Source organism: Neophocaena asiaeorientalis, unplaced genomic scaffold (assembly GCF_003031525.2).
Source record: "Neophocaena asiaeorientalis asiaeorientalis breed wild unplaced genomic scaffold, Neophocaena_asiaeorientalis_V1.1 scaffold259, whole genome shotgun sequence".
NCBI lineage: Eukaryota > Metazoa > Chordata > Mammalia > Artiodactyla > Phocoenidae > Neophocaena > Neophocaena asiaeorientalis.
Genome location: NW_020172985.1, coordinates 703807 through 714040, shown reverse-complemented (window position 1 = coordinate 714040; position 10234 = coordinate 703807).

Below are 10234 nucleotides of genomic sequence, written 5' to 3'. Positions count from 1 at the left end.
CGGCCGGGGGGCCCGGGGGCACGCAGGGTCCTGGGGGTAGTCCCGGACCTCTAGGCGGGGACGCGGGAGCGTGTAATTGTTTGGCTTGTGGTGGGTACAGATGTATGCAGGGAGGTAACAGGAGCCCGGGCGGGGAGGGAGGGAAGCTGGGGCCTGGGCCAGATGGTGGCCGCGCTCCAGGGCCTGGCAGCCGAGCGAGGGGCCCGATTTTGGAGTTGTGCAGGAGGGCCGTTTATTTCTCTTAGGAAACATTTACCAGGCTCTAAAGGAATAAGGAGGGAAACATCTTGCACGATTTCTTTTTCCCTCAGTCTCTTTGTCCTTCTTCCTAAGGTAGTGAATAAAACATCTATGGTCCCTGCCTTTCTAGAATCCTCCACAGATATGTATTGAACCCCTACTATGGGCCTGATGTTCTAAGAGCTGGGGATGCGATGGAGAACACAACGTTCGCGGCTTCTGTCATAGAAGGTGATATAATCAACAAGTGGCTATTGAGTACTCAAGGGATGGGAGGTGGGCGAGGCTTTCTATCAGGAGACACCCAGCATCAGACTTCCAACAGTCTTCCCAGCCTCCCAAAGCCACACCCCAGAAATAACAGAATTGTCACACTGATGTTATTTGTAAACCCCTTTCTTCCTTTGCAAATACTTCATCAAGACAAATCTAGCTTCTGCTTCTCCAATCCGCTTCCCATTGTTTGTAGTCCCTAAGCCTCCACTGTGAGCCACTTCAGGTATAGTGCTAAATCTAGGAGGTCACTGTAGAATAAATGGCATGCAAAACCAATTAACTTATAGTGCTATGTTGCCATGATTCAAGCAAGAGGGATCCTCAATAAATTTCAGTAAAGAATTTAGATGAGATGGACAGACAAAAGATTTTCAAGGTAAAAGTGACCCAACTTGGGAAGTGAATGGATGTCCCTAGTGCTGTGACAGTGTGGGGGACATACTAGATCCACAATAAATATTTGTTGGATGAAAGAATGGTTGACGGAATGGGAGAGCGAGCAGTTCAGATGGATGTTTGACGATGAGAGCAAATACAGTAGGAGCAGGCTTGGGGTGGAGGGAATGCTGCATTCAGTTTGAACCGCAGAGGACTTGAACTCTGGAGAAAAGTCAGGACTGGAAAGATTTGGTAACCATCTAAACAGAAAGGAGCATCGAAGGTGTAATTGTGATCGAGATAATCAAGGGAAAGAATACAGAAAGAAAAGAGGTGGAAGAAAAAAATACTGCAGAATAACTCCCAACTGCATCTCCTCCCAGTTCCTCCTCTTTCCTATTCCTCCTTCTCTCAATCCCCCTTTAATTTGTCCTTCCTACTAACTTTGTCCTTTGCTCCCAAGTGGTATCCATCTTCCCTCATCCTGGGTCAGCTTCCTTCTTCAGGTGCCCAGATGTCATCCTTATCCCAGTCTGTCGCGTGTGTTGTGACCCTTCACACACATACATAGGGGCACTCTCAAACTGCCCCCCTCCCCTCCCTTGTGACCACCCAACCAAGCATTTTGATTTGGAGCTTTTCGAGTTGAAGAGAAATGAAGGGCAAGTTCCAGAGTAGTACCCAGTGTAAATCTTGCTTCTCCAGAGACTTACTCCACCTTTCTAAAAACTCTGGGCTGGTTCTCCTTTTATCTTTCTTGCAAGTTAGATAAGGGTGGTATGATAACCACACAAAAGATCAGAGGCATTGAGAGAGCAAGGTTATAAAGCCTCAAGCGCCTTTGTCCAGCTTTTCCTCATATCGAGCCCCAGCCCTGTCACTTCCAGCTGTGTGAGCTTTGGCAAGTTCTGTCATCTCTCTCAGCTTTTGCATTTGAGAACATTAATACCTACCTGGCAGGACCATTAAAAGGTTTTTAATGAAGCAATGCAAGGAAAATGCCAGCATAAATGATAGCTTTTGCTACACTTTGTGCTGTTTCTCAAGCTTGGGAAGCAATGAAATGAAAGAAACAAGTTTTGTAATTTTTTTTTCTTTTTTACAAATATTGACTGAGAGGAAACAACTTGCTTGAATTCAGGAAATCAGAAACCCATCTCCAATGCTGAAGTTGATGTTTCTGAACTTCTGGCTCTTAACCTGGGCTTTAGTCTTCAGTAAGTTGATGAAATGTGTCTGTGTTTTTTTATAATATTTATTGCTTTTTTCCCCCCCTACTTATAAAAGCAGAACATATTCAGATAATTTTGGTTGCCCTAATTACAAAAAATTGAGAAATGTTTATAGAAAAAAATTTAATTGCCCTTAATCTCGCTATCCAAAAATAACCAATGTTAACATTTTGAAGTATGCCTGGCTAAATTTTATTTGTAAATACCAGTGTGCACTCATACATAGCCATGTGTCATCCCCATATGTTTTTGCAAAAATGAAGTCTTGCTATACTTCATTGTTTTCAGTTTGCCTTTTCTTTTAATATACTTTTTATCTCTTTCTGCATCAATAAATACACATCACCAATATTTTTAATGTATTTCATTGTACAGATTTATAATTACATTTCTCTTTTCCTATAAATGGATATTATGCTGCCATTTCTAAATTTTCTCTATTATAAACAACTCAGAAATTTCCTCATAAATAATCTTTGTACCTTTGTTTGTTTGTTTTAGGATAAGTTCCTCTTAGAAGTGAGATTGCTGAGTCTAAAGGTATGCCCTCTTTGGAGGGCTTTTGATATATATTGTCATATTTCCTACAGAAATCGTGCACCAATTATATTTTCACCGTACCCCTTTCTTCACTACCTAGTCCATATCTACCCCTAGATACTGTCAATTTATTCAGTATGTAAATATTTATTGAACACTTACTATATGCCAGGCACTCTTGTAGTTGCTAAGAGTACGGCTGTGTAACAAAACCAAGTCCCTGTTTTTGTGGAGATTTCACTTTAGTCAGAGGGAGACAAAGAATAAACAATCACATAAATGTCATGTCAGAGTGTTAGGAAGAAAAGTAAGGAATTTTTGTTCTTTTAATATTTGCTGATTTGATAGCCAGATTTTGTGAGCTGTCATGGTTTTAATTTTTTCTACGGTTGTGGGTTGTGATTCATTCTCTCATTAAATACATATTGAGCACATGCCCTGACCTTGGGTACCAAAGGTGAACAGGATGACAATGGACCTACATTCTAGTGAAGAAATAAGAGCAATAAACTAACAAATAAGTGAACAATATAATAGAGAATAACTTGGGTGGGGTTGGGAGCGTTAGATTGCGTCTTCAAAGAAGGCCTTTCTGAAGAGTTAATATTTGATAAGAGAACAAAATGACAGATTTGTTATGAGAAGATCTTGGGGAATAAAGTAGCAGTAAAGGGTGCAGCAAAAACAAAGGCTTGGAATTTGGAAGGGGCATGACTAATTGGAAGAATCAAAAGGCCAGTGGGGCTAGAATGTGAGTGAAGGACAGAGTTGGAAGAGATGAGAAGTAGGTGGGCTAGGTTATATAGGACCTTCTAGACCACAGTAAGGAACTTGGATTTATTCTTATGTAATAAGAAATCTTTGAAGGGTTTTTAGCAGGGGAAAAACATGATCTGATTTACACTTTTAAAAGGTGACTTTAGGGGCTTCCCTGGTGGCGCAGTGGTTGAGAGTCCGCCTGCCAATGCAGGGGACACGGGTTTGTGCCCCGGTCCGGGAAGCTCCCACATGCCGCATAACGGCTGGGCCCGTGAGCCATGGCCGCTGAGCCTGCGCGTCCGGAGCCTGGGCTTCGTGACAGGAGAGGCCACAAGAGTGAGAGGCCCACGTACCGCAAAAAAAAAAAAAGTGACTTTAGCTACTGTGAGAAGAAAAGACTGTAAGGCAGGGTGACCATATAATTTGTCATCCAAATGGGGATTCTTTTGCAAATGAAAGGAGTTACTAACTGGACCAGGTATCAAGCAACAGGTGAAAACTGAAACTGTCCCAAACAAACCAGCTTCACCTTACTATAAGGGGACAAAAGTGGATCAGGGAGATCAGTCTTGGAGGTTTCATTAGTAGTCCAGACCAGAGATAATTGTAGCTTTGTAGGTGGTGCAACCGGAAGACTGGAGAGATATGGAAGGCATTTATAAAGTAAATCCTGATCTTTGGATGTGGTTAATGAGGGAAAGGGAGAAATCAAAAATGATGCCCTGGTTTTGGCCTGAACAACTGGATGCAAGTTGGTGTCAGTCATTGAAGTGGGGAAGACTTGGGGAGGAACAGGGTTGGAGGAAAGATTCAAGAGTTCTCTTTAAAAGGTGTTAAATTTAAGATGCCTGTGGGAGAGCCAACTGGAGATGCAAGGTATAAGGTTTGTACTGAGTTTGGAAGCCAGGGGAGAAGTCCTGACTAGTTTGGTGTCATTAGCACATAAGTTGTAAAGTCATTGACCTAGAAGAGTTCATCTAGGTTGACAGTCTACAAGAGGAAGAGCATCCAGGATCTAGCCCTAGAGCATGCCACAGTGCCTGGCCCAGGGGAAGGCAAGGGGAGGAGGAGCATCTAGTGAGGTTGGAGATCAGAGTGTGTGCTCGGCATGTAGGAGAGCTGGACGTCTTGCACATGTTTATTGGAGATCTCTCTCTCTCTCTCCATATGTATGTGTGTATATATATATATATGTATATATATATATATACACATATATACACATATATACACACGTAGGGTATGTGCGTGAATTGCCTGTTCTTATCCTATTGGGTTTCTGTTTGTGTGTTTACTAATTTGTCAGTTTTACTCACATAGTAAAGACTTTTTATAGGTTGGATTGGGTCCTCCAAAAAGATGTGTTGGAGTCCCCACCACCACTACAGAATGTGACCTTATTTGAAAATCGAGTCATTGCAGATGTAATCAGTGAAGATGAGAGCATAGAGTAGGGTGGACCCTTAGTCCTATATGACTAGTATCCTTATAAGAAGATGTGAAGACAGAGGGAGTTATGCAGCTGCAAATCAAGGAACACCAGGGATTGCTCATGACACCAGAAGCTAAGAGAAGGGCACAGAACAGATTCTCCCCTAGAGCCTTGGAGAGAGCATGGTCCTGCAGACACCTTGATTTTGGACTTCTGAGCCTCCAAAACTGTGAGAGGATGTTGTTTTAAGCCAGCCAGTTTGTAGTAATTTGTACTAGGAAACTACCCCTGTGTCATACATTTTACATATTTTTCCCCACTTTTGATTTCTTTGGTTTTCTTTACAGAGGTTTTAAATTTTTACATAGTCAATTCTGTCACCCTTTTCCTTTATGATTTGTCTTTGTTGTCATACTTAGAAAGACTTTCCTCACTCCTAAGATTATAAATATTTTTTGTCATTAATCCACCTGGAATTAGTTTCAAAAAAAAGAATAGAAAAAAAAAGAATAGAATGGTAATCTAATATTTTTCTCTCCAGATGGTTAGCTAGTTGTCCCAACATCATTGATTGAATTATCTGTCCTTTTTCCCCAGTGGTTTGAAATATTACCTTTATCAACTAATAACCTTTGTGTCTATTTGTGGACTTTGTATTTTGACCTTGTTACATGCTGTTTTAATAATAAGCAGAGGAAACTTTTCATTGCTCTTCTTTTTTAGAATTTTTCTGGCTAATTTTGCATATTTATTCTTTCAAATAACTTTAAAAATCACTTGGTCAACTTCCAAATAATTTTTACTTTTAAAATTGGGACTGCACTAAATTTAGAAATCTGTAGTTTGTGATGTTTTATTTAATGAAGTTTTACATTTTACATGTGTATTTGTGCATCTTTTTTCTTTATTTTTTTCTTTGTTTTATGTTGAGAAAGATATTTCCTGTCCTGAGATTATTTTCCTATTATTTACTTATTATTGTTCATTGACTATCTCATTTTTAACATTTATTTCTTCAATTCATCTGAAATGCTTTATATAGCATGAAGTATGCTTACCATTTTCCATATACTGTATTGCCTTATTTCTAAGACAACACTGAATCTAAGACTTGCTGTCAGTTTAAGAACAGCTTTTCAAGAAAAAAGAAACTACCGCATGAAATGTATATACTATTAGATGCATCCTGATTGCAGATGTATGAGGGAAACATTCTGGATATTAGAATTTATAATATATGATTTTAATCATTTGTCTGGGAATCATTTCTTAAATAATTATTTTTCTCCATTTATCTGAAACACATTTTTTATACCAGATTATTTTAAGCACTTGGATCTATTTCTGGGTTTTTTTTTATGTTTCATTGATTTGTGTATTCTCAATGTCAGAATTTGACTGTCTTATTTTTGTGGTTTGATAGTATTTTTTTTTTTTGGTCTCTATTCGAGCAAATACCTCTTCTCACTTTTTTTTCCCCCAAAAGTTCATGTCTGTTGTGACCATTTAGTCCTCCAAGTGAATTTTAGAATCATCTTATCCAGGATTGCATTAGATCAGGATTTCTTTGGGCCAGATAATTCTTTGTTGTGGGAAGCTGTCCCGTGCACTGTGGAATGTTTAGTAGCATCTTTGGTCTCTACCCACTAGATGCCAGCCAGTAGCAGCAGCCCCTTCACTTGTGACTACCAAAAATGTCTCCAGATATTGCTAAATGTCTCCTGTGGGGGGCAAAATTGCCCCTGGTTCAGAACCACTACATTAGATTTATAAGTTAATTAAAGGAGTTTAATTTCTTAGTAGTATCGTCTTCCTAATTGGAAGCACAGTTTAACTTTAATTTTACAGGGCTTCCTTCTTGGCAGTAATAAAACTTTAAGACTTTCTTTGCTTGGGTTCTGTGCCTTTCTCATCAAGGAGCTGGTGTTTTGATTCAGGGTGACTGTTTGGTACATAGAACTGACCATGTTAATCATGATGAGCATCACACAGTAAGAAAAGTTGGTATTTATGCCAGGCACCATGTTGAGTGCTTTGCACGGATTAACTCATGTAATCTTCACTGCAACCCTATGAGGTGTAGGTACTATTATTATCCCTATTTGATAGATGAGGAAACTGAGGTAGGTTCAACCAGGTGCTAACTGATAGAGCAGATTTACCACCACTAGTGTCAGTCTTGAAAATCCTGGGGTGAACTTGCAAACTTCTCACCATGTTTCCAAAGGAACATCCTCTGGGGATGCTGAAAATAGTTAAGTGGAAAAAAGCCAATTGCAAAATATAATTCTATTTTTCAAATGTGTGTTTTTATCAGAATAGACTCACCAGTGTTTTTTAATCCAAAAATTATTTTTTAAACCCTATCATGTACTTTAAAAATACTCTTTAAATCACTTTCTCTTTCTCAACCCCTTCTCCCCAAAATTGCAAGTTCCCTGCTGGACACAGCCACATACTTAATGCCTCAAACATAGTAGGTGCTCATTAATTATTCAGGGAGAAACAGAATTCTTATTATTGGTTTTCTAAGGAATCCTTTCCTCCTGAGATAAGTTATGTCAAAATACCCTCTGCGATGGGAGAACCAGGGGATAAATAATGGCTTCCAACCCAAGCTAATTTTTTATAAAGATTTTTGGAACTAAAACTATGGATATGTTTTAGAGTAGAAGGCAAAATTCACCTACATTTTAAATTTAAAACATCAGATGTCAAACTATTGATAGTTTGGATCTTAAATCAAGGTTGGCTCCCATGTAAGCCTGCAGATCACTTGCCCTGTTCCCCCTTAACAGCTTTATTAAGATATAATTCCATACCATACATAAAATTTGCCCTTAAAATTTCCTGAGTAGTTTAACAATCACCATTGTTTTAGATTTTAGAACATTTTCTTCACTCCAGAAGGAAACCCTATAGTCTCCAGTGGGTTCTCGGGGTTTTTTTTTTTTAAGGTATACAATTTGTGTCATTTAAAAAATAAAATTTCCCCATTTTAAATTATAAAAATTATTTAAAAATTTTAAAGAGGCAAAAAACTCAGGACATCAGAAAGAATGCACCCCTGTCCATTCCCGCTCTCCAGAGATAACTAATAGTTTTCTCTGTGTATGTACACAAACATACCTAGATGTCTAATTTTTTTCCCAGTGGAGTCATAGTAATTTTTTAAACCACTTAATATATTTTAAGCATTTAAAAAAAATATTGGTACCTTATTCAGACTATTGTCCATTTTGTTTACCATGGTATTCCCAGTGCATAACATGGTTCCTGGCACACAGTGAGTATTCATTCAATAAATATTTTATCAGCTGCATGTTATTCTCATATAAAAAATGCCATAATTTATTTAACCAGTCCCTTATTTTTATTTATTTATTTTAACATCTTTATTGGAGTATAGTTGCTTTACAATGTTGTGTTAGTTTCTGCTGCATAACAAAGTGAATCATCTATACATATACATATACCCCTATATCTCCTCCCTCTTGCGTCTCCCTCCCACCCTCCCTATCCCACTCCTCTAGGTGGTTATAAAGCACCGAGCTGATCTCCCTGTGTTATGCGGCTGCTTCCCACTAGCTGTCTATTTTACATTTGGTAGTATATATAAGTCCATGCCACTCTCACTTCGTCCCAGCTTATCCTTCCCCCTCCCCATGTCCTCAAGTCCATTCTCTACGTCTGCGTCTTTATTCCTATCCTGCCCCTAGTTTCTTCAGAACTTTTTTTTTTTTAGATTCCATATATATGTGTTAGCATATGGTATTTATTTTTCTCCTTCTGAACCTCTCCCTTATTGATTTTAATTTTTTTGCTATTACAGACTGTGATGTGATGAACTCTCTTGCATGGTCATAAGAATATGTTTTTAGGACAAGTTCCTTACAATGGAATTCTGGAGTTAAAGAGTAATAAGTATTTATAATTTTAATGTATACCACTGTTGTGGGCATAATGTCATTCTTTGTGCGATCCTAGTGTCTGAAACCCAGAACTATGTTTGTAAAACTCCCACCTTTGGAGATACAATCTATTTCCTCCTAAAAAAAGAAAAGCTGAAATGCCAGATACTCACATTCCCAGGCTCCCTTGCACCTAATTCTTGGACATAGAACCTAGATTATACCAGTCAGAAGTACTTATTCCAGATTTTGAAATGGAAGCTGGTGATGGGAAAAAGCAGGGTAAGGTAGACTCCATTTTGGTAAGACAGCAGCAGCAATGACAATTACATGTAGCAGTAGGGTACAGGGTATAGCTGGCCATGGAAGCTGTGGTGTTTGTGCCCACTGACAGTGATAATCGCATATTCAGTTGTGCACTATGGTTTAGAGCATCAGTTTTGGCTGTGTAGACTCCAAACTTGGTTCTCAGATTCTCTAGATTCTAGGAGCTACCCTTTTTCTTGCAACTAAGATCACTAGTTGATATATAACCACCAAATTATACCTCAAAGTGGATGTAATATCTATTCTTATGTGGACAGTGTTTAAGAATACCTGTTTTCTTATACTTTGGCAAACCTGGATATTATCAAATTTCTTAGATTTGTGCCAAATGTAATGGTCTAACTTTTCAATTGCATAGAATTTTGCTGAAAGGAAAAACTCCAATCAAATAATGAGTTAACTCATTTAATACTATTGAATGATCTACCCAATTATGTGTAAAACTACCTGTGTCATAAACTAAGTTTCCAGATAATTCGGGGCCTATTTTCTACATATTTTAATTACTGTAGCTCTGAAGTTGTCTTGATGTTTGGTAGTGCAAAGCCTCCTTATTTGTCTTTTGTTTTCCCTTTAAGTTATTCTTGAGCCTTTCCACTTTCAAAGGAATGTTTGAATCATCTTACTCATTCCTTTAAAAAATACCATTTTTGTTTGGAACTTGTTAAATTTATAGGGTAATTTGGGGATAACCAACACTTTTTAAACTTTAAATTTTTGTTATAAAAGATATATGAATAGACTATCTGAATAGACCTATATCTATTAAAGAAATTGAATCAATAATTAATAACCTTCCAAATCAGAAAACACCAGGCTCAGATGGGTTCACTGGTATATTCCACTAAACATTTAAGGAAGAAATTATACCAGTTCTCTACAGAAGATAGCAGCAGGGGGAATAACTCATTCTCTGAGGCCAGCATTACCCTAATACCCTAAAACCAGACAAAGACATTACAAGAAAAGAAAACTACAAACTAGTAGCTCTCATTGAACATAGATACAAAAACCCTTAACAAAATATTAGCAATTGAATCCAACAATGTATAAAAAGAATTATACACCACGACCAAGAGGAATTTATTCTGGGTATGCAAATCTGGTTCAACATTTGAAAACCAACTATTGTCATCCAC